At 37.4% G+C, this 26,846-nt stretch overlaps 1 protein-coding gene and 1 pseudogene across 3 annotated transcripts in view; one reads left to right on the top strand and one right to left on the bottom strand.

Annotated features, from left to right (window-relative positions):
• The window catches only part of LOC126698962 (adenylylsulfatase HINT3), a 67,329-nt gene that overhangs the window by 22,798 nt on the left and 17,685 nt on the right, over window positions 1-26,846 (bottom strand). The window lies entirely within an intron of this gene.
• On the top strand, window positions 85-21,042 carry LOC126699682 (DNA polymerase epsilon catalytic subunit A-like; annotated as a pseudogene).

Raw genomic sequence — 26,846 nt, 5'->3', positions numbered from 1 at the left:
CTCAGGACTCCGGGTAGAGAGATTGATCATGGCCTGATAACGGCCTTAGTGGAGCGATGGCGGCCCGAGACTCACACATTCCACATGCCGCATGGTGAGGTCACCATCACATTGCAGGATGTGGAGGTTCTTCTTGGACTTCCTGTTGATGGTGACGCTGTAACAGGGAGCACACAAAAAGAATGGGAGAATGTGTGCGATGAGTACCTTGGCTTTCGACCTACCAATGAAGACCATCTGGAACGTAGTGGCCAGAGGATTCTCATCAAACAGCTTTTGGAGCAAGTTGCCGATCCACTGCCGCCTAATGCTGAAGTCGATGTAGTGCATAGGTACGCACGATGCTACATCCTAGCGCTATTAGGGGACACAATCTTCATGGACAAATCCGGTGATAGGGTGCATCTAATGTGGGTGCAGCAGTTGGAAGACCTTCGCAACCCACGAAGGTATAGTTGGGGAAGTGCTTGCCTTGCATGGCTGTACCGACAGTTATGCAGGGCAAGCGATAAGAAAGCCAGTCAGATTGGTGGGTGTTTATTGTTGGTCCAGTATTGGGCGTGGGCTAGATTCCCCTATTTGTGCCCGGCAGTTGAGCGTGGCCCACCAGTGGGTGCTTATGGTCCTCCAGTGCGTGGTCCACTGTCCCTTAAGTAAGTCTGTACCTTAGTAACTTCATTTACAATATGTGATCATTACCTAAGCTTACAATCATGTAACTTAAAATATAAATTTTTATTTTTATTTAAAAGGGTTGTACGAATCATTTATGTCAACATTTAAAAATGTTAAACAGAGTTTCAATATATATGATTACGTTAATATACTCTAATTTTGTCATTGTCATATGCCTTGTATGTGCTTTGTTTTTATAAGGACTTTTTTTATTCTAGTGATATTATTAATTGAGTAAATTTCTATAAGATTCTATTAGTAGTTATATCTGATTACATTATAGTTTTAATCATAATATTATCTTACTTGGGAAGTTGTAGATATTGATCCCCTGTTCTTGATTGTAGGTGGGTGTGGGTCCCAAACAAGAAAAATAGGCCCGCCCAGGTCTTTAGGGACAGGTATCAGGAGCAAATAGCTTTAATGTTGCCAAACCAGGTATGAAAATGCTTTGTTCAACATGTTCAAGAAGAAGATATATATTTGCTGAACTTTGAAATAGAAAGATAGTTGCCTAATGTGTTGCATATTTGTTTTTGGGCTGTTGTAGGTGGTGTGGCAGCCGTATGAAGATGAATACGAGAACCTTCCGCCGTGGTGCGTTGCAGGGAGGGCAGTGTGGACGGCAATGGTGCCGCTTGTATGTTTCCATCTAGTAAAGAAACATACACCGGATCGTGTCGTTCGGCAATTTGGGATGATCCAAGAAATTCCCCGCCATGTTAACACGGACCCGGTGCTTCATGCCATTGATTTGAGGGGGAAGATCAGTGTTGATTGGATGCGAAGACATGCTATGCATCTCACGGAGTGGGGTCATCGCCTTGAACGGCGTTGTCAAGCAGTGCTTGGTGATATGCCTCTACAGCACCAGTACTTCGATTGGTTCACAAGGATAACTCGAAGGTTTATCGATATCCCCGGTGCTAGATTCATTCTAATGGTAACTTCTCCACGTGTTCTACATCTTACCGTACTTTTTACTTAGTTTACCACTGTTTAGAGAACTCTTCTTATGTGGTCCAATGTTTGCTTAACATCAAACCTCCCTTTTAAATTGTTGTCTGCTTAAGATTGCTTATAGACAATCTTGTTGATTTACCTTATAGAGAACTTTGTTCATATACAAATCTAATTTGGGATGCTCTAAGCTCATATCTCGTATTTCAGCCTTTAGAGTTATGGTATACATTCTTCTTTCCATTTTTATTATTTTTTTTATTTTTTTCCTCATTTGAATTTTTAATTTGCATTTTTGAGAACACGATATCCGCTAACTACATCTTTAATACAAAAGCTAATTTCAATTTAGTCCAATGTAACACTTGGTGTCCCTATAATTTCCAATTATTAGTTGCCGTATCAATTTGGAACCAACCTTTATTATACTATTGATTGGCTTTCTTCATTTTGATATTGCATTATTAATATACTTGGTTTTTCCATGTGCAGATTGAAGGATATGTCCGTATGATGCGCCGTCACCCAGTGGGCACGGAGGACCACAATGACATTATTAATGTGCTGGAGGCAGTGCATGAGATTGGCTGTGTACGACCTCGAGAACCTGAGGCCTCGAACGAGGAGGCAGCTACTCCTGCGGCAGCGCCTACTCAGAGGCCAAGCACTACTGAGAGCCCAAGCACGAGCACAGCTCTTGCCGGACGTTGCTCTCATCCGCCTGTTGCTACCCCTCAGGTTGTCCCTACCCTCGATCCCTCTCCATCCACCGCACATCCCTCCCTTAGCCCCACCATCCCTTCACCCACCCCACATCCATCCGTTAGCCCCACCATCCCTTCACCCACCTCACATCCATCCCCTACCCCCACCATCCCTTTAGCCACTCCACATGAGTCCCCTAGTCCCACCATCCCTCCACCCACCCCACATGAGTCCCCTAGTCCCACCATCCCTCCACCCACCCCACATGCCTGTCCTGGGTCTGACATTCGTCCACCCACCCCACGGTCATTTCCTGAGCTATCACCTATTCCATCATTTGACCTGGGTCTTGATCAAACCCCTCCTGACTTGCAACAGGACCCACCTTCCCACAGTACGTCCACTGGCCCTTCTTCAGCCATCGACCCACCCCATGTTCAGCCTGAGCAGCCTGTTGGGTTAGCTGCAGCGGCAGAAGGTCGGCCAAAACGCATATCTAAGGCACCTCCTTATGGGACAGGGGGGCACAAACATGGACACAACGCTGGGCCCGAGGCATCTGACGAAGGACATGCAAGACCTCCTCCTTATTATACGAGAAAGCGTAAGGTTCAAAAAAGGTAACTCAAATGATACCTTATTCCTTTAACTGGACATTTCAAGCTGGTGTTGAAAAGTTCATGAAATTATTTTTGTGGCCAAAATGGTTTTACTGTATATTATTGGAACTAGGTGAAAGGTACAGTTGGGACATTAGCTGGAGGTAGATATTCATGTGTTTGTGAATGATACAATTCTTGTTGCTGTTATCTTCGAGGTACATATTCATGTGTTTGTGGTTATCTATGGTTCTCTTGTTATTAATGAAAAGAAGTTTAATTCCCTCTTCCGTGTGCATGCATTAACAAGAACTAACTATCTTGCTTCATGTTCTGTTTCAGCAGTAGCTACAAACTTGTTGCATCAATGATTCTTTGTTGACAATATTCTTCTTGTTTCCTCAGCTCTTCTATTTATTTATAGTTTCTCCATTTCGTAAGGCAAGTGACTATGTTTTGAGGTTTTTTGGTTATTGGCAGTGTATAGAGATTTTCAACTTGTGATGCTAATGGTTAGTGAACTTTGTGCAGGTATTGAAGAAGTTTCTCAAGGATGATGCCATATCCAAACCAAGGATTAATACTGAGGTTGGTTACTTCATACAATTAAATTTGTAAATGGTTCGTGGGTGCGTTGTTTTCCATGGCATGACTTATTTCTAATAGGTTTCTAATCTTTTTTTACTGAAAAGTATTTTCGTCAAAATGGGCTTAAAGCTTCAGGTCGTGGGTTCACGTCATAACCCACGACCTGAGGCATAAATCAATAATTGGGTTCTCAAAGTTACTCACAAGTTCATCTTTTGGAGGTTCATATGGAGGCATGTTTTCAAGTTCTGCTTCAGCAGCAACAAGATAAAGTTAGCTTTAATTATTCTATGTTTCCAAGGTTCTTCTTGCTTCCTCAGGTCTTCCATTTCTTTATATTTTTTCCTAAGGGGTATTAGAAAGAAATATAAAGAAGTGGAACACGTGAGGTTGCAAGAAGAATCTCGGTAACAAAGAATCATTAAAGCTAACTTTATCTTGCTACTGCTGAAGCAGAACTTGAAAACGTGCCTCCATATGAACCTCCGAAAGATGAACTAGTGAGTAACTTTGAGAACCCAATTATTGATGCAATTGATCGGAGTAAGCTGTCAAAATGGCATGGTGCAACTTCTGTGGCTTAGGTAATTAATCTTTATTGCTTGAATTTGTACTTCATGTAGAAGTTGGGCTTTATGCTGTGCTTTTTGGTCATTAGCCTTTTCTTGTTAGCCTATCATTAAATTGTAGAAATTCTGGAAGTATGCATAGGATTGCATGATTTATTTATGATTGACAAAGAATATTTAAACTATATCATTCCACCTTTTTGTTATCTTTCCTTGTATGCTTCATGATTAAATAACCATTATGTTTTGCAAAAAAATACATCAAATTTGCAGTTAGGGTGTATAGTTGTCTATTCAACCCATTTTCTTGCTAATCATCTTTTCTGGAGTGTTAGGTCGTACCATGCTAAAATAATTGTTGCAGATAATTTTATAATCTATATCATTCACCTGCAGACTTAATTTACTATAGTGGGCTTCTTATGATTGGTTATTTAATTGTCATATCCTTGCACATCATTATCATTATTTATTCTTGAGTTGGTATTATAATTCTGTATCCCTATATATGCATTCTGATATCTTTGTATGCTTCTGGACAGAAAAACCATTTGTCTGGCTTGCACAAACCTTATTTGAAGCTATCTTTTGACACGGTTCAACAATTAATGAATGTGAAGAGTGACCTATTGCATGTCGTTCAAAGAAACCAGGAAAAATTTGATGCTGCAGAAGCATATGAGTCCATTATAGCAGGGAAAAGGTAAGGCTCTATTCTTCATTCAGGTTCCATTTGCGTTGAACTAGCCATTATTGCCCTTTCAGTGAAAAGGTTATTGTTTTCTTTCTGCAGTTCTACCCCCTAGCACTGACCTTTTACCTCTTCTTACATGTGGTATCTCTTTACTTATCCCAAAATATTTGGTACTTGATCTGCAGAGAACAAAGGCCTCAAGATTTTGTAGACTGTATTGTTGATCTCTGCGAGTATGATGTTCCTTATCATGTTCGATTTGCCATTGATAATGGTGATTTCTTGTTTCTTTCTATTTCTTTTGAGATTTCATTTTCAGTTTTCTATCTCCTTTAGAGACACTGAGAAATTCATGACTCAGATGTACGATGTGGGCAATGGTATGACGTTAGTGTATCCAGTACTGGTCTTATGCTGGAAAAGAGGACAGATCTTTTGCAACGTGCTGAAGTGCATGTTTGTGCATTTGATATTGAGACTACAAAGCTTCCTTTGAAATTTCCTGATGCTGAATACGATTTAATAATGATGATTTTGTACATGGTTGATGGACAAGGGTACCTGATTATTAACAGAGAGGTACACATGATTGGCTTAAGCTTAGTGCTCTTTCATTGAATTCTTTATCTGTCTTGCAATAAGATTTTGTGATTCCTCTGGTCTGTCTTATGTTCAGGTATAATAGTTGCTTAATTTTATAACTAGTTATTTGCATTTGAAGCTTTTTTTTTGGGGGGGGGGGGGGGGGGGGGGGGGGGGTGGTGGGGGTGGTTGTTGTATGCTTCTCCCCGTTCCCAGTATAACTGTGATTTATCAGCCTAAGATGTATAAAATGAGAATTATCTGGTTTTTAATTAAGAAGTTTGGGACATATTGGTAGAGTTAATGGCTCTCACAGATGCATGTTAAAGATCCTGGGGGTGAGGCGCAGGGTTGGGGTGGGGGGGGGGGGGGGGGTGGATGTATTTGTAAAAGATGACTGCGTAGGAGTTCAACTCTTACAAACTTATTGTTTCATTTTACTACTGATTTTTGGCCAGGAGATGTTATATGAAGTCCTTTCTGTCAGGCTCTAGTATGGATGTTTCTAGTGAATGACAGCCAGAGCTTTCCTTTTTATTTTATTTTTATTTTTATAAGTAATATATCCTAACTATTTTGGCAATACTTATTCAGTTCATTGACAAGCATTGAAGATTATCTCCTTATAATATCTATGATTTACTCTTGGTTACAACAGATGTTATATTCTCGAGTTCCAATATTATGTTACCTTTGTAATTAATTAACCAAATCAATGATTTTTAAGATTGTGGCCAGTATATGTTCATAAAAGTTTGATTTCCTCCAGTGATTGCTGATGAAAATGAATTATTATTCATTTCTTTTGCATCTATGTAAGCCCCATTATTGCCATTGCTTGTTATTCATTGATCTCCTAGCCATGATTTTGTTCTGTGTTGATAGACTCAATCCTTCATTCGCAATTGGTAATAAATATCTGCAACATTTTTGTGTTTATTTTCAGTGTGTTGGAGATGATATAGAGGACTTAGAGTATACTCCAAAACCGGAATTTGAAGGGTATTTTAAAGTGACATATGTGAGAAATGAGGTAATGATACACAAATCTTTATATGTATCTTCACCATTTACGTTACCAACCTCCAAAACTGACCACCTTTCTTCTCTCTCTACAAAGCATTACTTTCTTCACTCTTTCCTCCCCAAGAAACCCCACCAAACCAACCCATCAAAGTCCTCCATTTTAAAAGTAAAATGTACTGCAATTGGCAATGGCCTATTCACGCAAACCAGCCCAGAAGTTCGTAGAATTGTCCCAGACAACAAACAGGGCCTCCCTACAGTCAAAATTGTCTATGTAGTCTTAGAAGCACAATACCAATCATCACTCACAGCCGCAGTCCAGGCTCTCAACCAAAACCAGAGGAACGCTTCCTTTCAAGTTGTTGGTTACTTGGTTGAAGAGCTTCATGATGAATCAACATATAAAGCCTTCTGTAAAGACCTTGAGGATGCCAATATCTTTATTGGGTCTTTGATTTTTGTAGAGGAGCTTGCTTTGAAGGTTAAGGATGCTGTGGAGAAAGAAAGGTAAAGACTTGATGCAGTGTTGGTGTTTCCTTCAATGCCTGAGGTAATGAGACTCAACAAGCTGGGGTCTTTCAGTATGTCACAGCTGGGACAGTCAAAGAGCCCCTTTTTCCAGCTCTTTAAGAGAAAGAAGCAGTCTGCTGGGTTTGCAGAGAGTATGTTAACTTACTTTGAAAGGGCTTTGCCTAAGGTTTTGAAATATTTTCCTAGTGATAAGGCTCAGGATGCTAGGCTTTATATACTTAGTTTGCAGTTTTGGCTAGGAGCCTCACCTGATAACCTGCAAAATTTCTTGAAAATGATTTCTGGGTCTTATGTGCCTGCCCTGAAGGGGATCAAGATTGAGTATTTGGACCCGGTTTTATATTTGGATAGTGGGGTTTGGCATCCTTTGGGTCCTTGTATGTATGAGGATGTGAAGGAGTATTTGAATTGGTATGATACTAGAAAGGATGCTAATGAGAAGCTTAAGGGTCCAAATGCACCAATTGTTGGTCTGATTTTGCAGAGGAGTCACATTGTTACTGGGGATGAGAGTCACTATGTGGCTGTGATTATGGAATTGGAGGCAAAAGGGGCTAAAGTGATTCCAATTTTCGCCGGTGGGCTTGACTTTTCAGGGCCTGTGGAGAGGTATTTGATTGATCCAATCACGAAGAAGCCGTTTGTGCATTCAGTGATATCACTTACTGGTTTTGCACTTGTCGAGGGGCCAGCCAGGCAGGATCATCCCAGGGCTGTTGAGGCACTGAGGAAGCTTGATGTGCCTTATATTGTTGCATTGCCTCTGGTATTTCAGACAACTGAGGAATGGTTGAATAGTACCTTGGGGCTTCACCCAATTCAGGTAGCTTTGCAAGTTGCTCTGCCAGAGCTAGATGGAGGCATGGAGCCCATTGTTTTTGCCGGTCGGGATCCTAGAACAGGCAAGTATATCTTCCTTATCAATTATTTCTATTGTTGTTGGAATTTCATTTTATTGTTATTGCTTATATAGTCTGATTATAGTTAAGTCATCACCTTGGAAATGCTCTCAGGAAAAAACCAAAAGCAAGTTCTGCTTTTTAAATCAAGTGCAGTATTTACTTCTGAAAACAAGTACAGATTCAGACCCACTCTAACCATAAATTACATTTTATTTTAAATGGTTTTATTACAGGAGCTGAAGTAGTTTTATTGTTGCCTTGTCTTGTTTCAATTTGATTCAGTACACTCTATCTCAGATGCCCTCTTTCTTAAGGGTTAATTAACGATGTAATGTGATTGCAGGAAAATCACATGCTCTGCACAAGAGGGTGGAGCAACTTTGTACTAGAGCAATCAGATGGGGTGAATTGAAGAGGAAATCAAAGGTATATTTGCATTTGTGCTAAATACTCTCTCCCAATAAATAGTGTTTTCCTAGATGGCTTATGGTAACTTTATTATTATTTTCCCTTTTACAATATGATTTGCAAATAATAGAAAACCTAAGTCAGCTTGAAAGAGTTCCAGTCCAGAAAAGCTTCTATGTGTAGTAGTGACTAACAAAGAATCGTTTGGGTTTCAAAATTTTGAAATCAAAATTACAAATGACTTTGGAGAAAAGTGTTGAAAATAATTATGAGGATGTTGACTTACCAATTAAGAATACTAAGAGTTATTGATGTAATGATGTTGCTCTAGACCTTTGTATCCCACTAGCTTATTTTCTAATCCATATTATATATATATATATATAATTTTGAATTGGCCGTGATGCTTAGTAGTTTAGAGTATGATTTGGATGTTGACAATAGTGAGAAGGATTAACATACCTTTTATTCTGAACTTTATCATTACCTAGAATCCAAATAGTTTCAGTGGACATGCTGAAGATTCCTCTTTCATTTACCTCATCTATTTCACATTGTAGAAAATCCTTGACCGTTAGATGTTTTGCTTAGAAACTGTACTTCATGATCTGTATTTGATTTGTAATTTGAAACTTCATTCCTTAAGTGATGTTCTGTCTTTTCTATTCTGTACAGAATGTACTTAAAGGCAATTAGATTTTTGTTTTCCTGAGCTTGTTTTGATAAATACATGCACTGATGCAGGCAGAGAAGAAGCTAGCAATCACAGTCTTCAGTTTCCCTCCTGACAAAGGAAATGTTGGAACAGCAGCCTACCTTAATGTCTTTTCATCCATCTACTCAGTTCTAAAAGAACTCCACAGGGATGGTTCCAATGTTGAGGGCCTACCAGAGACTTCAGAAGCCTTAATTGAAGATGTAATTCATGACAAAGAAGCTCAATTCAGCAGCCCAAATCTGAACATTGCTTACAAAATGGGTGTCGTGCTAAATTTGCTTGCCATCTGGATTGCTTTGCTTGGGTCAAACGTGATAGTTATCTCCCTCAAGGAAGCCAGGGCCTAAAGGTATAAACTCCCAACTTGGGTTCAATTTGTTTGTTATTAGTTTAATTTTTATTCATTACAAGTTCTTGCATTTATTTTCTTTACCCAGAAAATATTCTTAATTATGGCATGTACATCTTGAGAGTTAATGGTTAACAGGCTATTAATTGTTTGAATATTAACCCCTTCATTTCTTATTACAATTCTATGACAGATGAAAGAATAAATTTTCATATTATTGTTGTATTATTCTCTTTTCAAGTTCTCAAATGACTAATAGAGGTAACACATAGCAGTGATATTCATTGTTTTTATTTTTATTTTCTGAAATTTTGCGTTTACATCTGCATGCAACCATATTTAGATAGATTCTGTAATTGGTAAGTGATAACTTTACTTTGGTTCTTATTGATTGGCATGGTCATTTTTTAGTCTTTTTTCTCATTCTTTTATCATGTCCATATGAAAGTGGGATTCCAATTTTATGCTTTCACTAAAATCCACAACATCCAAAGGCCTATTTATTGGCTTTAGCATTTCCCACATTTCTTAATAAATAAATGCTACAATCAGAGAGTTAATTCTTTACATGTTGATAACCACTCTGCGTGATTAACATGTTATTTATATTGGTCAAACAATGGCTGGTGTTCATGGTTTAATTTACGTGAGCAGCCATTTTCAAGTATATATGCTGAGTGTTAGGACTGTATATTTGGATCTCCCCTCTCAGACCCTGCAATGGCAGGATTAGTGTGAATTTACAAGTGTTGCCATCTCTGAAAATAGAAACTTCAATTCACAGAATCCAGCTTGGGAATATATATTTTCTGAATTAGACCTGGTAATGGATGCATTATGGTTTGGATACATGGTGGTGTAGCCTTTGTAAAATTACCAAAGCTTTGTGTAATGATGGGTTTATGGTGGCTTGGGTTTTGGTTCAAGGGGAGAAGTGGTGGCTTAGGCTTGGTTTGGTGATTGTTATGATGGGCAGTGGTTAGCTATTTTGATTGATGGAGCTCAGCCTTGTTTTTTGTCTTGGTTGCTGGAGTTGTTGGCAGTTGTGGTGGGGTTGGTGTGGCGGCAAGTGAGAGAGAAGAAAATGAACATATTTACATATCAACATAGGAGATACTGTGCAAAATCTAAATGACAAATGATCCTCTTGAATCTTGATTAACATGTTGACAAAAGAATAGTTTATTCTTGTGTGGTGCATCCATGCTCTTACCTTAGAAATATTATAAATTGATTTAGGAGAAAAAAATATGAATGACATGCAACTTCAATATCATAATCATAATGACAGAATTTTATTAATTGTGTTGTTAGTTTTTAGTTTCCAGTAACATGAAATTCCTTTTTAGTAGCTGTGCTATGCATTTACTTTTTTTTGATCTTATGTTAGGCTGTTACTAAAGCAAAGTTGGGTTATGATCCCCTGGAGGTGAATCCTGATTTTATGGTTCGCTTTGCAAAGGAAAAGCCTCAGGTATGAGTGACTGGAAATGTTGTTCCTGATGTAGCAAAATTGACTTGACATGGTGTGCCAGTTTTTGAGTGACTGGAACATGTTATATGATAATGATGATGGGATTTAAGGACAAAAGGATCACTATATGAACTATTGTAGATATATAAAATGATAGCTGTATGTGCATATTTGTGTGTTAGGTCTGAAATTGACCTCTTTATTGGTCTTTTGGAGCAAGTGGCATTTAAGTTTATTTGCTTGGCTGAGCTCAGTATCATCCACCATGTTTTAATTTGTATGTGGACAAAGATTAGCTCCAAACCAGTTTGGAGGAATCTCTTCCAACTTACTATGTGGCAATTTATAAGACTATTCATGTGTATTATTTAAACAAGTCACATGATTCATTAAAAAAGTCATGTGATTATAACTACACATTGATGGTATCTTCGATTGTCACATAATGGGTTAAAGGAAGATAGCTCCTAACTGGTTTGGCATAGAATCTTTTTCCTTTGTATATGTAGGGCAATACAGAAGCAGATGCATAAGCCAATCTTGCCACTTTTGACATTCCCAAAGTTTGATTCTAATATGTTCTAATGAGAATTCATTTTGATATTGAAGAGGGCCTTACTGGTTAGGCAACCTCATAGATGTGTTGCTAATAACTCATAATTGAAATTGCTTTTTGAGTGAAAAGCAATTAGGGAGCTAGTCATATGCTGGCTTCTATTACTAACCCTGTGGCATTTAGGGGGAAGGGGAGAGAGAGTAGCTCATCAATAAAATATCCTGCTTTCGCTTTGGGTTGAGGCACTGGAAGTTATGTCTATATGTTTATTTATAACCCTAGTTATGAAGAGAACCCACAGCTATGAGTCTTCCTGTAATACATAGACACATGCACACAGACATTATATAAATATGATGTATGTGTCGAAGTTGTTGGCTGCCACCACATCAGATGCCCTGATCCCAAGTGCTGCTATTGCTGTCTCAAGGTTGCTCGGCCAGGGATGTTATATACCACAATTATTTTTCTTGGCAGTCAGCATTGTCAAAATATTTTTTTCTTGAAGCGCATTGTTGATATGTAGTACCTGTTGAGTTTTTCAGTTGAAAATTCTGTTTGGTTTTTGCCTACCTTTATTTATTAATTATTTGTACATTACCTTCTTGGGATCATTTCTAATGATAGTATATATGTATTTTTTTGTTGAAAATATTATCACAGATGATGGCCTCCTATTCTGTTTCTGATGCTGTTTCAACTGACTACTTGTACATGACGTATGTTCATCCCTTCATTTTCTCTCTTGCTACTATTATACCTATGTCACCAGATGAGGTTTTACGCAAAGGTAGTGGGACCCTTTGTGAAATGCTGCTTATGGTTCAGGTGTGTTCTTGTGTGCATGCATTCTGAAGCTTTTGCACTTCTTTGTAAAGCAAATTCTTCCAACACTATGCTATCAAGAATTTTTTGTCATTAATTATTCTCTTCCCTCATCTGTAGCTTGTAAGACTGCAAGGCGAACCTATACGCGATGAATGCCCCCTTATTTATCATCTTGATGTAGCTGCAATGTATCCAAATATTATTTTAACAAACAGACTCCAGGTACGATGTTAATAAATGCTTTAAGTAATTGTGGATGATATTCATTTAAAAAAAAATATTATTTTTAAATTTTGGTTTATGTTTTCCATTTGCTTGTAAAATATGTTGCAAGGATGGAATGGTTTTGATTTGAATACGAAGAATATGACAGTGGGACATCATAAGATCTGTAAGGCAGTGTTCTCTGATAAAGATTAAATTCATAAATTAAAGGAGAAACTAGAAAGCCCAAGTAAATTGGAAATGTAAAGAACTTCTCCTTAGTTATTACAATCTAAACTTTAAAAGGTCAAGGAATTTTATAAATGCAGCCTGTAAGAGTCATCCAATTGTTTAAAAATCCCACTGTCCCTTAACTTGATTGAATTATGAATGAGCTCAACACCATCAAATGTTCGACTATTTCTATCTTTCTCTCTCTCCAAAATGTCCATATAAAGATTTCATGGAAAATTATTCCATATCTCTTAGTATAAGTCTATGTCAAATATACTTCCTACTTATCAAAAAAAAAACAAAAAAAAAAAACTATACTTGCTTTGATAGCAAGCAAGTAATTGGATCAAATTCCTTGGCATTGCTTGTATAAACAAGTAACTGAGGCTCTCCTGCCGCCAAACAATGAAGTGTGATCAACTAGCTCCCCCATAGATTTTACACATCCAACACCAATCAACTATAAGAATTTCCTTCTTATGAAGTTTGTCCACCATCATATCTTCTCCAATGCAGCTATTCAAACAATAAAAGAGACCTTCTGAAGAACCTTTGCACTCCATATGCAATTCCAAACCAAATAGCCTTTTCGGGCATCATGAAGAGAATGAACATCAAGCTTTATGGACTGACCTTTTCAACCTCCAACGCACTCTGGAAAATTAGTTTACAGATGAAAAATCCAGCAACTAATTCCAACCCCTACTACTGGGATTTGGCAAAACAAAAAAGAGAGGATTCCAATGACGTACTATCTCTTTTGAACAACCCAAGTATGAGGCAACATAAGTACCCTTGTCCATATCTTGAAGGATTAAGTCAAGAAACTGATATCTTAAAAGAGAATTACCACATCAGAGGTCATGCCAAAAGCAAACCTGGTTATTATCCCCAACCACAAATTTAATGTTCAGAAAAGAGATCCCAACCACTTCTAATACTTTTTCCATTGGAAATCCTTCCCAACATTTATAATTACTGCAAGTTCACTTACTTTGACATATTAAACCAGTTTTCTTATCCTTAGCAAGGAAATTGTTGTCTTTTCACAAGTTTTTGTCAACATTACTGTAATTGCTTTTATAGCAAAGGTCAACCTAGTTCTGTACTGTCCCCAAGCAACAGGTGACATTACATTACAAGGTTGGCCTAAATACTGTTTGTCACAACCTGAGAAAGCGATAGCCATATTTGTGCTATACATCAAATAGATTAGTAACAGTTGGAACTCCATGTAGTCATTTATATATCCCAGATTGACCTAGTACACGCCCGCTGTGGGATCACATTGCTCTGCTAAGGTTTTGTGTTCATTAACATGCTTTTTTCATGCCTCTTAATTATCTTGTTTCTTTGAGAGTTATCTCCTGATTAGTGCATTACAATGTCTTTTCCAATTTGAGCTGATATATTAGTGGTTTTAAATGTTTATTTTGTTTTGTACATCAGCATCATCAAATAGTTTTTGTTGGTCTCATCCCCCCAATTTGTACCTTTGCTATCAATGTATACCAAGGTTTCTTCTTGTTGTATTCCAGCCACCATCAATAGTTACAGATGAGGTCTGCACTGCATGTGATTTCAACCGTCCAGGAAAAACTTGTCTACGAAAGCTTGAATGGGTTTGGCGTGGAGAGACATTCATGGCAAAGAAGAGGTTTTTATTTCTAGTTTGAGTCTTCCCTTATTTCTATAGGTGCATCAATAAAAGACTGACTGATGATTGTGTATGCACATCTCCTTAATAACTTCAGTGACTATTATCATTTGAAGAAGCAAATTGAGTCTGAGTTCGTTGATGGTACTGGTGGTCAGTTGCCAAAATCTTTTCTTGACCTACCAAAGACAGAGCAACAATTGAGGCTAAAAGAGCGTCTAAAAAAGTACAGTCAGAAGGTATATTTCTCACTTGGTACTAGTAGATGTTTTTGCTTAAGTAATACCAGAGATAATAAATTTTACTGTCTTCTGCAGGCATATAAACGGGTACTTGATAAGCCAGTCACTGAACTCCGAGAAGCAGGGATCTGCATGCGGGAAAAGCCATTTTAGGTTGACACTGTTCGTAGGTGAGCAGTTAAAATTTTGTTATGCTATAAATTCTGAATTTGTAATATTCAAAAGGAAAGTCCTTTTGTGTGCGTCTGTGTATTCCTGAATTACATTTTCTTTTCACTAAGTCGCATTTCTTTTGATCTTGTTCAAGCTTTCGGGACAGAAGGTATGAATACAAAGGACTTAACAAGGTTTGGAAAGGGAAGTTATCAGAAGCCAAGGCTAGTGGAAATTCTATAAAAATCCAGGAAGCACAAGTATGAAGATTATTCATCAGCTTTTGGAACAATTGGAATATAGTCAATTTGTGATGATGAGTTACATAGTCTCGTATTGTTTTTGCAGGATATGGTAGTGCTTTATGATTCATTACAACTTGCCCATAAGTGTATACTGAATTCCTTCTATGGTTACGTCATGCGCAACTGAGTTTGGTGATTTCCATTTGGTTTGAAAACTAATTGTATGGAGCCTGTTGTTACAGTGGCTTCTGTGACCCGGTGTTATCTCTCAAACATTTATTTCTTCCAGGGGTGCAAGATGGTACTCAATGGAAATGGCTGGAGTAGTTACGTATACAGGAGCAAAAATAATTCAGAATGCTCGCGTATTGGTTGAAAAAATTGGAAAACCACTTGAATTAGATACAGATGGTATCTGGTGTGTGCTCCCTGGCTTTTCCGGGGAACTTTACTTTCAAAACCAAGTACGATTCTGCTCTTCATGCTTTACATAGTTATTGGTGTTTGTTTTCTTTATGTCAACTGTCAAAATCCTCATCAATTATCTGACATTTATTTTAATTATACCACTTGCATGTAGCCAAATTTAAATGCATCATCCAAGGTTTTCTTAAGTGAGCGTGCTGTTCCTGTTGCAATATTTGAAACTGATGCTGGTAAAGTTCTGCCATGGTTTTCTTAAATTTCATTTGCTTCTTGTTTATGTACTAAAGAAAGCATGTACACATTTGAATTCACAGAAATAATGAAGCATTATGTGCGGAGATGGTGCAAGATTTCATCAGATGTGGGCATTCGATCCATTATTGACTGGTCTTATTACAAGCAAAGGCTTAGTTCAGCAATTCAGAAAGTTATTACCATTCCTGCAGCAATGCAAAAGGTTTTGTTGCTTGTTCATTGTTATTTGTTGAAGTTATCTATCTCCCTTTTTCTTTTGTGTGCCTCATGTAAGATGAGTTGAAATTTTCAGGTTGCGAATCCCGTCCCTAGGGTAGTACATCCTGATTGGCTGCATAAGAAGGTTCGTGAGAAGGAGGACAAGTTTCGACAACGCAAATTAGTTGATATCTTCAGCTCGATGAACAGGGATGAATTTTTGAAAAAGAATAGTGATGCTGCTGGCGCCAATGGTGTGATGAATGAAGAAATTGTTAAAGACTTGGAGGACTTTGGAAACAAAAGCAAAAAATCTGTAACTGGACCTAGACCAATTGTTCGTTGCTATGAAGTTAATAATAGACAAAACTCTGTCAAGACAAATGACCAAGTAGGCTGCCTGCAACAACAAACTGATCATAGGCTACCTGCCCTTTCTTCTGAAAATATTGACAAAAATGTAGATTATCGAGGATGGCTTGAACTGAAGAAAAGAAAGTGGGAAGATACTCTAGAGAGAAGGAAGAGGCAAAGGTATGCTCTTTGTTTCCTATGTACAAAGGCCCATCTGATGGATTTAGCACTGTTCATACAGATTGGATATTGTACAAATGTAATTCACAATTTGCCTAGTACATCTTTTGTTTTGAGTTTTCTTCCATACAATAGATCTGATAACAACATTGAAAGAACCAGTTTACATTTTATTATTTATAAAATGATATTGTTTTTCCTTTTGGAGTTTGGCATAGAATTGTGTAACTAAAAAGATTAGGCTGACCAAAAATAGGGCCTGTTTTTATTTCCCATGGACAATGAATTGTTTTGTTGTTTATGTGATATGATTTTGTGAAAAAATATAGTCATCAACGAAGCAATTCAAAAGTGGCAACCATAAACATAAAAAGCTAAATAAGGGAGTTTCTTAATTCTTAAAAATTGATCCACCCCAACAACTATGGTGGATGACTCCGCATCATTTAGGTCGTATGAGAATATAACTGTCCACTTTCCATGGGACTACAAACAGGTCCTTAGTAAATTTTATTTTATTGGCCAAATATGTGGTTCTACCCACCAACTATATGTAGAACTTCAAATGAACTGTGATATGTATGCAAGTCTCTTAACGTGAGCTTAGATATTTTGTCCTGATGATGTTGCTAATCTACTACTTGGTAAAATGGCACTGACTTTAACAGATTGACCAATTCAAGGACCCCACGCCGTGGTAAAGGTCTTCTTGAAGTGCTGGGTGATGTGAGAAATCATAAAGATACTCAGGGCAGATCTGGTGTCAGTTCATATTTTAAGAGGCATGAAGCATCTCTAACACGCTGCCACTGGTAGGTATTGGTTTTAATTCGTTTTAAACACTTAGATGGAATGGTTTGAATTGAAGGTTGATCTCTTCTTTCTATGGTTCAGATTATACAGCCAGTTCCGAGTTCAGATGGCCAATTTTTTGCTTGGGTTGTTTTAGAAGGAATCATGCTTAAGATTCCCATGACTGTTCCTAGGGTATTTTACCTCAACTCAAAAGCACCTGTAACAGAAGAATTTCTGGGAAGGCGCGTAAGCAAGATTCTTCCTCATGGAAGGCGTAGCTTTAACTTGTATGAGGTATGTTTACTGTTAGCTCTTTTAAAGTTACAATAATGGTGCTTCTACCAGATTTTTTCATATGAAAGGTATTTGAGGTTTAATTTCCTTCTTCTTTGATGAATTATTAATAGGTTATAATTGATGAAGATCAATTTAGAAAATATAGCAAAATACTTGCAGCCCTCCTTGCAGACCCTGAAGTTGAGGTCAGTATGCTAACCTATAATCATTTAAGAAATTGAAAAAGGCATATATGGTTCTTGTTGCATACCTTGTGCATGATTTCTTATATAGTTATATTACTGGTCTTCATTTCCGTTTAATGTCACAAGTTTCTTACCCTTTATTTTAAATGGTAATTACGCTTGTGTTGTCATGTTGGCTACCAATAAAAAAGAGATTGGTTAGGAAATCTCCTATATGGTTTGAAGTTTGATGTTTTCTGCTTGTGCATTAACAGAAATGTGGGGTATTTTATTTGTAGATTGCAAACTATCAAAACTAGATTAATTTAATGTATGAGGTGTTGCATCAGCAACTTTATATTTTTTTAGCGCTTTATATTGTCCTTTTTCAGCTGGCAAAGAGACAATGGGTACAACTTATGTCAAACATAAAATTTTAGACTCTATGAGTACAACTTATGATTTCATGATCAGTTGTGTTAGTTGCATGAAATAAGTATAGCAGGTTACATCTACTTTTGTTTAAGATGACTTTAAAATTGCTTTAAGGCATTATTGAGGCATTATAGGCATTCTTTTTGGGTCTTTCTATTTTTGGAAACTGTAGATATCATAGGGATAATGTATATGCAAGATCTCCCAATAATGCTCAAACAGTGTGGAAGTTTTTATTGCATGCTATGTAAAAATTATATTACTTATTAATAGGGCTAAAATGACTCATATGCTACCAGTTTTATTTGAGATATCTACTTAAGTGGTTTGACTGGAATGCAATCCTTTGATCAGGGGATATATGAAACAAAGGTGCCATTGGAGTTTAATGCCATCCTCCAGATTGGTTGTGTCTGTAAAGTGGACAAAACAGCTAAGAAAAGAAATATCCAGGATGCCTGGAGTCTGAGTGAACTACACATGAAGACAACAACCGAATGCTCTTATCTGGAGCAATCCATATATTGTCTTTTACTTGTATCACAGCACCTCTGAAGGACGAGCTATATATATTGGGTATTTTCCTGCATCAAGAACAATATCTGTTGTGGTGGTTAATCCTTATCAAAATAAAGATTTGTCACCGTCTTTTCTTGAAAAACAATTCCGTGAAGCTTGCCAAGCTCTATCTGTTGAACCACCTCCTCCTAGAAATGGTGTAATTTTCAAGGTGGACTATGTTGGATATATCAAGGATGCTGAAAAGATTTTGCAAAGAGAAATAAATGAGTACAGACATGAACATCACGGACCTACAATTGCTGTTATTGAATGCCCAAATGCTCAATCAATGAAGTCAGGTATACGAGCTCTAGATGATTTCCCATGTGTGACCATTCCTTCCAATGCTCGCGATAGTCACTATCAGGTTCTTGGGTGGCAGCAAGTGGCTGCGAAAATTGGAATGCAACGTTGTGCTGCATCGTCCCAGTGGTTGAATGACAGAATCTCTCTGTCAATATATGCCCATGTACCAGTGGGGAATTTTGAACTTGATTGGCTTGTATTTACAGCAAATCTCATCTTTTCAAGAGCACTACGTGATCAACAACAGGTACTTTGGATATCTGATGATGGTGTTCCAGATCTAGGTGGCATTAATGAGGAAGATACTTGTTTTGCTGATGAGGTCCATCAACCTGTTCTTACATACCCTGGTGCATATACAAAAATAACAGTGGAGCTAAAGATTCATCACCTGGCTGAAAATGCTCTTTTGAAAAGCAACCAAGTGAATGAAATGGAAGGAGGTGCTTTGCTAGGATATGACCAGGACATGCATTCTGGAGCACCTGTTCAGAATGAACATGTTGGCTTTGATGAGGATACCGCATGTGCACCTGCATTTCGTGTCCTAAAACAGTTGATCCAAAGGTGCCTTGCAGATGCAGTCACGTTTGGAAATGTATATGCTGATGCAATATTGCAACATCTATATCGATGGCTCTGCAGGTTGCAGCATCTTAACTCTGATTTGTATGCCGTCTTGTTTTTGGATCATATAATTACTAGTTTCATTTTTATGTTGCAGCCCTGAATCAAAACTTCATGACCCAGCTCTTCACCGCATACTTCAGAAGGTAAATACTTGTTGGATTGCATAAGATTTCCTTGTAACACAAGAAAGTAGTCTAGGCTGCACATAGAGCTTTAAGGTTACTCTAAATACTTTTTGTTTTACTTTGTATGAGGTTTTGTTACATGGCACATTCCTTGAGATTATCTTTATTTAAGCTTCCACCTCTTCAAAGTTTAGCATTTATGTCAAAGTATTAATTAATGGAAGATATGTTTATTTCAATGTATTTATTAATAAAGTTCAAAGAATTCGTATGACTCTCTCTCTCTCTCTCTACACACACAGACACACATAAAATTTACACCCTATAATTGTCATTTTAGTCCATCAAACTTAAAGTTTTTCATTTTATTCTGTTTAATACCTTAGTAGCCTAAGGTTATACCATGTGATGCATTCTTAGAGAATAAAACAAATTTAAACAAAATCCAACAAAAAAAATTTAACACACAATCAAGAATATAATAAGAATAATCATGTTCTTAAGTTGGAAAAGTAATTAAATATTTGCCAATTTATGCAAGCAATATTACAATAGGTTCATATTCTAAATTATATTAATCTTAAAATTTTACAATACTTAATGAGTATTATAAATTTCCCTTTTTCTAATGGCACGTAAATAATTGAAGCTTATTTCTCAAATATTATATTACTTAATGAGCATTTCTCAAAAATGTTTAAAATCCCATGGTTGTATTTTCTTTTCTTTGACTTTTCTTGTGAAATGGATGCTGGTGTCTTTATGAAAGTTTATTCTTAATAGCACACTAAATAAGTATGGAATGCTTCAATTAAAAATGCAGGTGCTATGGGCCAGGTAGTTGCCCATCAAAGAGGGTCGCATGGGCTAGAGAATTGATAGACGAAGAAGCAGAACAGTTCCTTATGCATCGTTTCATTGACCCAGATTCACAAAGAACTTGGCTTGCCCAGAGAATGGCCTTGAGGATACCATATTGTGCGTAAAGTTAATGGACGGAGACCTGCTTATGCTTCCCAGCAACTAATATAAGATCTGCATAATACGTTTTATTTTTAAGTCTTTGATTGGTCAAGTTATGAGAGAATAGCATGGTGCCTTTTGATGTATGAACTTCCTCTATAGATTGTTTGGCTTATATTTTGTGAACTTGTCCAATCAGCTTGTGTTAAGATTCTTTCAAATAGTGTTTCATTGTGGACAGTATCATTTTGAGCAATTCATTTATGAGGTATTTTTTGTAGAAGCAAGATGGTTTGCACTACTGAGAAACCAGTTTTAGTTTCTCGGAACAAGCAGTGAGCATTTTATAGTTGGGCAATAATACGTCTCATGTTGACCGCCATGAAGATCAAACTATAAACACATGGGTTATGACTTTATGTTAAGTGCCAACTTTGGCATCAACTTTAGCTCTCGTTTGATCTGGCATATGTATTTCATGCAAGACCTACAAGGGTTATGAATTTATGTTAAGTCCCATTTGGTCCATTTCGGTCTAATTTGGTTCACTTAGGTCCACTTTGGTTAATTCGGTCCAATTCAGTCTATTTGGTCCTTTTGGTCTATTTTGGTCCAATTCGGTCCACTTAGGTCCATTCCGTCCATTTAGGTTCATTCGGTTCACTGCAGTCCAATTCGGTCTATTAGGTTCATTCAGTCTATTTTAGTCCACTTCAATCCTATTCGGTCCACTTAGGTCCATTCAGTCCAATTCAGTTTTGGGCTCGAAGTTTTATTTTATTTTTCTTCATTTTTAGGTTGAAAAGCATGAAATTTTATTCTATTTCTGTCAAACTCTTTAGTTTTAGGTTAAAAAATACAAACAAAATAGGTATTGGAAATAAAGATATGGGCCCTAGAAAAGCAATAAAAATAATAAAAATTCAAAAAATTACCTGAAAATTAAAATTTCAACAATATAGGTATAATAATTATATTTGGAAAGAAAAAAAAAATGCTACAATTCTAAAATTATATAATAATTTAAACTTATTGTAATATGTAACATGTATTCCATAGAATGGGGGTGTACAATTTTTTAAAAATCTTCTTGGATATGTTTAAATTAGTCAACTAACTATAATATATTTTTAAAAAAATCACTATAATAACATATTCTCCATTTATATAAGAGAATATTATAATATTCTAAGTTCAAATTTATCGTTATCGCTCTTCCTGTGTAGAGTGTGTATCCAACCCACCAACACAACCCAACCTAACCCACCATAAGTCTATTTGGGTGGTGTCATGTGTAGTGCATAGGATGTGACTTCAAGGCTTTAGGTGGCACGTAAGGGTCAGTGGAAGCTTGAAATCTTCAATAATGAGTTGATCTATCAATCTGATTGTGGAGAGCTGAATGTTGGGGTCAATTTGGTGAAGAATGGATCAATGATGGATTATAGCTCAATCTCATCGGTGGAATGTGTGAGGACGGTCTCTCTAGGCACGTCAATGTCTTACACCACTAGGGAGACAGTTGGAATGCTAAGGGGCGTAGAGACACGTCAATGTGTTTGGTACTATATTTCAAATAATATGTTTTAATGTGTAAAAAAACATTACTGAAATTTTTTTCTCTCTCTTTTGGCACTTAAACTGTACCAGCCTTGTGATTTTATCGTGAATATGAATGCAAATATTTGAATAATATAGCATGATTCGCTGAGATGAGTGGCGTTTGAATTCTATTTTTATGCTTAGTACCTGTTTTTTAATGGTTACAATATACCGTCTATCAAAGTCTTACATTAAAGCCTGTGTGATAAAGTAAGAAAGTTTCAAATTTGAGCTTTTAGACTTGGTGTGGTTCTCTTTAGTCTAAAATTTCATTAAGGTATGTCCTTGCAATATATGGAGACAAATAACCTAATTCATTTAATTTGACTCTTGCAATTTAATTTCAGCATTGTAGTTAGTTTTATGCACAAAATAGGAAAGTTGAGTTCATTGTTATATCCGTCGTGACTTTTTACATCTATACGTTTCTATTTAAAGCAATAAGTTATAAAAATACCCCTTTTCACTTGCCTGTTGAAATTAGTTCCCAACTTGGGATTAAGAAAAAAAAAATCCCCCAGTGGAAATCGACCATCTTATAGTCGATTTCCATAGGAAATCGACCCTCAGAGAGTCGATTTTCATAGGAAATCGACTATCAGAGAGTCGATTTCCACTGGGTTTTTTTTTTTTTTTTTTGGTTTTTGGCACCTACTCGTGCAGCAGTAAACCATAATTGGTTTCCCTTCCCCTGCAGCAGTAAACTAGATCCAGAACACATAACATGAGCAGCGGTAAACAAGTACATACAAGCATATGATACTGGTAAATGGCTCGTACATCATATGCAAACAACTGGATTCAAACAGTTACTATTCATACCCATTATAGGTTCCCTATTAACGGACAAAAAACATTCAATACTAGCTATCATCGCTTCAAAGGAGGGCCCTGTGGTTGAATTTGCCAAAGTAGTAGCTACTAATGCCAAAGTAATATAATTGCTGGCATTATAGGCAAAAGCTGCACAACGCAACTATAGTAACAAGTACAATAGACAGCAAATAGTTCAATTACAACAAAATTCAACAATTACCAAAATAACAACTAATAAATACAACATAGTCTCCATATTTGCCTACCACTTGTCCATACTAAACCATACTGATACTACATACTCTACATAGTCACCAAGCACTTCTCCATACTGATACAACAGACTCTACATAGTCACCTAGCACTTGTCCATACAGAAGATAACCACAAGTCCCACGTACAATGTCACTTAGCAAAATCGAGTTTCCGCTTGCCTGCCAAAAATTAAAATACGGTCATTAGTTTCCAAATGCAAAGAACTATAACAAAATGAAATTCTGAATATATTATATAAAAACAGTGAGGGCACTTGCCTAGTTTATAGCAATACCACTTGTCGATGCCCCACGGGAATTGGGACAACTTCTACGGTTATGCCCCTCTTGATGACACACTTTGCATCGTTGCCTCGGTTGAGTCTCCCTTAAGTTCGGATCTTCCCTCCGGCTTCTCCGTTCTTGCCGTACCCCATCCATTTCATTCCTTATTCTTGACTTCACAGGACGACCTATGCCCCGCAACAGCAGTGGGTCAGGCACCCATCGTGGTCCGGAAACGTTCCTCCACTCAGACTCTGACTTTGGTACCACAAAATTATGTGAATATGTGAGAATGGCGTTGTTCAAACTGTAACATGGGTCAATATAGTTGGTCGCATTGAGATGCAGACCTTGAAGAACTTTAATTGCATGTGAACAAGGGATCTTCAAGTTTTGCCACTTTCTGCAACCACATGTTCTAGCAAATATGCGCACTTCATGACTGTGGTTTCCCCCTCCACCTCTATGGTCATTGTACGGGGTAACCACCTGATATACACCCTCTGCATGATTAAAATTCCTCACAGTGTGTCCTGCAATTTTCTGCTCATTTCTGCTATAGATCTCCATTGCATAATCACTCCACAGCTTACCTCGAGAGAAATCAGAAGTAATTTGTTTATGTCGATCGTGGAAATATGCAACAAGTTTGCACCAAGTGAAATGAACCATTGCAGCAATGGGCAAACCGCGGGCACCTTTAAGTACCCCATTAAAGCACTCGGAGATATTGGTTGTCATTGCCCCGTAACGTCTTCCACCATCATGTGACTGGGTCCATTTCTCCACATCCTCACTCACTAGATATATGTACGGCATATAACGTTCAATCCGCGTATCAGTAGGGTCTACACCCCTCAGTAAATTAATCTCGGCCTCCTTAATGGTTTCCATTATGGACTTAAATTTAGCTTCATTACTCGCATATCCAGCTTTCAAGGCCAATGCCTTTAGAATCGGGTTATCAAAGTGTCTGTTGAAGTTGCTAGCAACATGTCGAAGGCAATATCGGTGATATACCTGTTCTCTTCCGTCCTCACGTCTAGGCCATTCTCGAATGGCACATTTAATACCTTTATGTCGGTCAGAAATAATACAAATACCATCGTTAGGTATGACATGCTCTATGGAAGTCCTGAGACACTCTAAAAACCACCCCCAACTAGCCCCTGACTCCTTGTCCACAACCGCGAAGGCGAGAGGCAAAACCTTTTGGTTAGCATCGGTTGCCATTGCAATCATCAATACCCCTTTGTATTTACCATACAGATGAGTCCCGTCAATACTAATCACTGGCCTGCAATATTGGAATGCAGTAATGCATGGAGCGAATGCCCAATATACATAGCGTAGTAACGCAGTACCTTCGTCTGGCCTAGGTATGGTGTGATAGCTGTACTGGGTACCTGAGTCCTCATCCAAGTATGCCAACAACAACTTTCGCAACTTTTGGTAAGACTCCTCCCAATCCCCAAATATCTTAGCAATTGCCTTTTGTTTTGCGTCCCATACTTTATAGTAAGAAAGCTCATGATTATACTTAGTACGTATGATCTCTCACAGCTCATCAATACGTGCAGTGTGATTTTTTTGCAATTTTCCCATAATTTCTGATGCAACAAAATACGAATCCATCATTCTACCATCTCTTTTTAGGCCAAAGGGTATACAAGTGTGTGGACCCACATAAGACGTGACCATCCACATACCATTGAATTTAGTCTTCATGTATGCCCCAACATACCACTTGCAGTTGTCGTCAACACATGCGGCGCACAATTTCGATTTAGTCGACCTCCGGATTATAAAATTTCTATTATCATTTGCTGCATATATTATCAATGCATGCTTCACCGCCTCTTTATTTGCAAAAGCCAACCCTTTAGAAAAATGCATCCCATCTTCCCAAGTAGAGACAAATGGTATCTGAAGACGTGAAGGATCAACCATATCTTCCCAAGTATTTGAGTAGAATGACTCAGCAGGAGGTCTGTAGCCAGTGGTCGTATTTCTATTATGCTGGACACCAATATCATCATTTGCATCACCTTCATCATGGTGCTCCATATTTTCCTCTTCAAAATTGGGAACGACTTCATGTTCATCCACATCGTTCTCAAAGTCGCCTTGCTCAATCCTCTCTTCGTACTCATCCACAACCTCAACATTTTCACCATCATTCGCAACATGATCTTCGTCTTCGTCTTCCTCCTCTAAATGTGTCTGTTGAGGATAGAGGGTTTCACTAGTATTAGCAACATGATCTTGAGATGGGAGCATATAACCTCCCATCGTATACCCTTCCATTGTATACCCTCCCATTGTATACCCTCCCATTGTAGTGCATCTATCATCTAGGGCTGTAAATTGTAAAGCCGTAGTTGTTTCTTGCACCACCTCAGTAGTGTTATCTGCAAGCGCCTCCAAACTTACATACAACTCAGCAGCATTTACTTGGGGCATTTTCTGGATCCTATTAAACATCATCTTTACATGTTTATCTTCTTTGATCGCCATATACCCATAATTTATCCGTTCATGAAGGACTTCTTGTGGGTAACGATAAATAATCTTAATGTCATACCAAGTACGATTCAATTTCAATTCGTCCATTATTTTCCTCTTCAAATCATTCAACGTCTTCAACTTACGACGTAACATCATGTAGTAGCATTCGATACCCTCCCCTCTAAATGGGAATCCGTCAATCCCTTCAGGATTGTGAAGAGGTCCACCGAAGTATACATTTATATCAATATTCTTCAAAGATTGTGAACCTATTAGAGAGCCAAGCCAAGGAAATTTATGTTAGTGACATATTTTATCTCTTTCATTTATGTTCGAATTACAAAACCTTTTCTATCTACTCAAAGTACAAAAATTACAAGGGATCTAAAAGTGTAACAATTGCATATACTCACCCCACATCACATACAAACACACTCAATCATTATAATTTCGTACTCAAACAAATAAAAAAACTAAAAACAAAACTCACCCCCATTACAAATTTTAAACTTAGCTCTAACAAAAATATAAATAAAAATATCATCATTCCAGTGCTACGGAAATTAATGGCATACCCTATTACACTACTATTAATGAAATAACATAGAGCAGGGTTCATCAGACAAAAGAAAAAAAAAAACACTAATGTGAATATGATCATGATCAATCAAATTAGACATATCATCTAATTTGAAAATCAAGGCATTAATATACAGTGAAATATACTAGATGTGATATACAAACTCAAATTTTGACTCTAAATCATAAAAATCATACAATAAAAAATCCGTCA

The sequence above is a fragment of the Quercus robur genome, chromosome 9 (assembly GCF_932294415.1).
Source record: "Quercus robur chromosome 9, dhQueRobu3.1, whole genome shotgun sequence".
In the NCBI taxonomy this organism is placed as follows: domain Eukaryota; kingdom Viridiplantae; phylum Streptophyta; class Magnoliopsida; order Fagales; family Fagaceae; genus Quercus; species Quercus robur.
The sequence above is the reverse complement of the archived record's forward strand: the minus strand, read 5'-3'. Positions and strand labels throughout refer to the sequence as shown.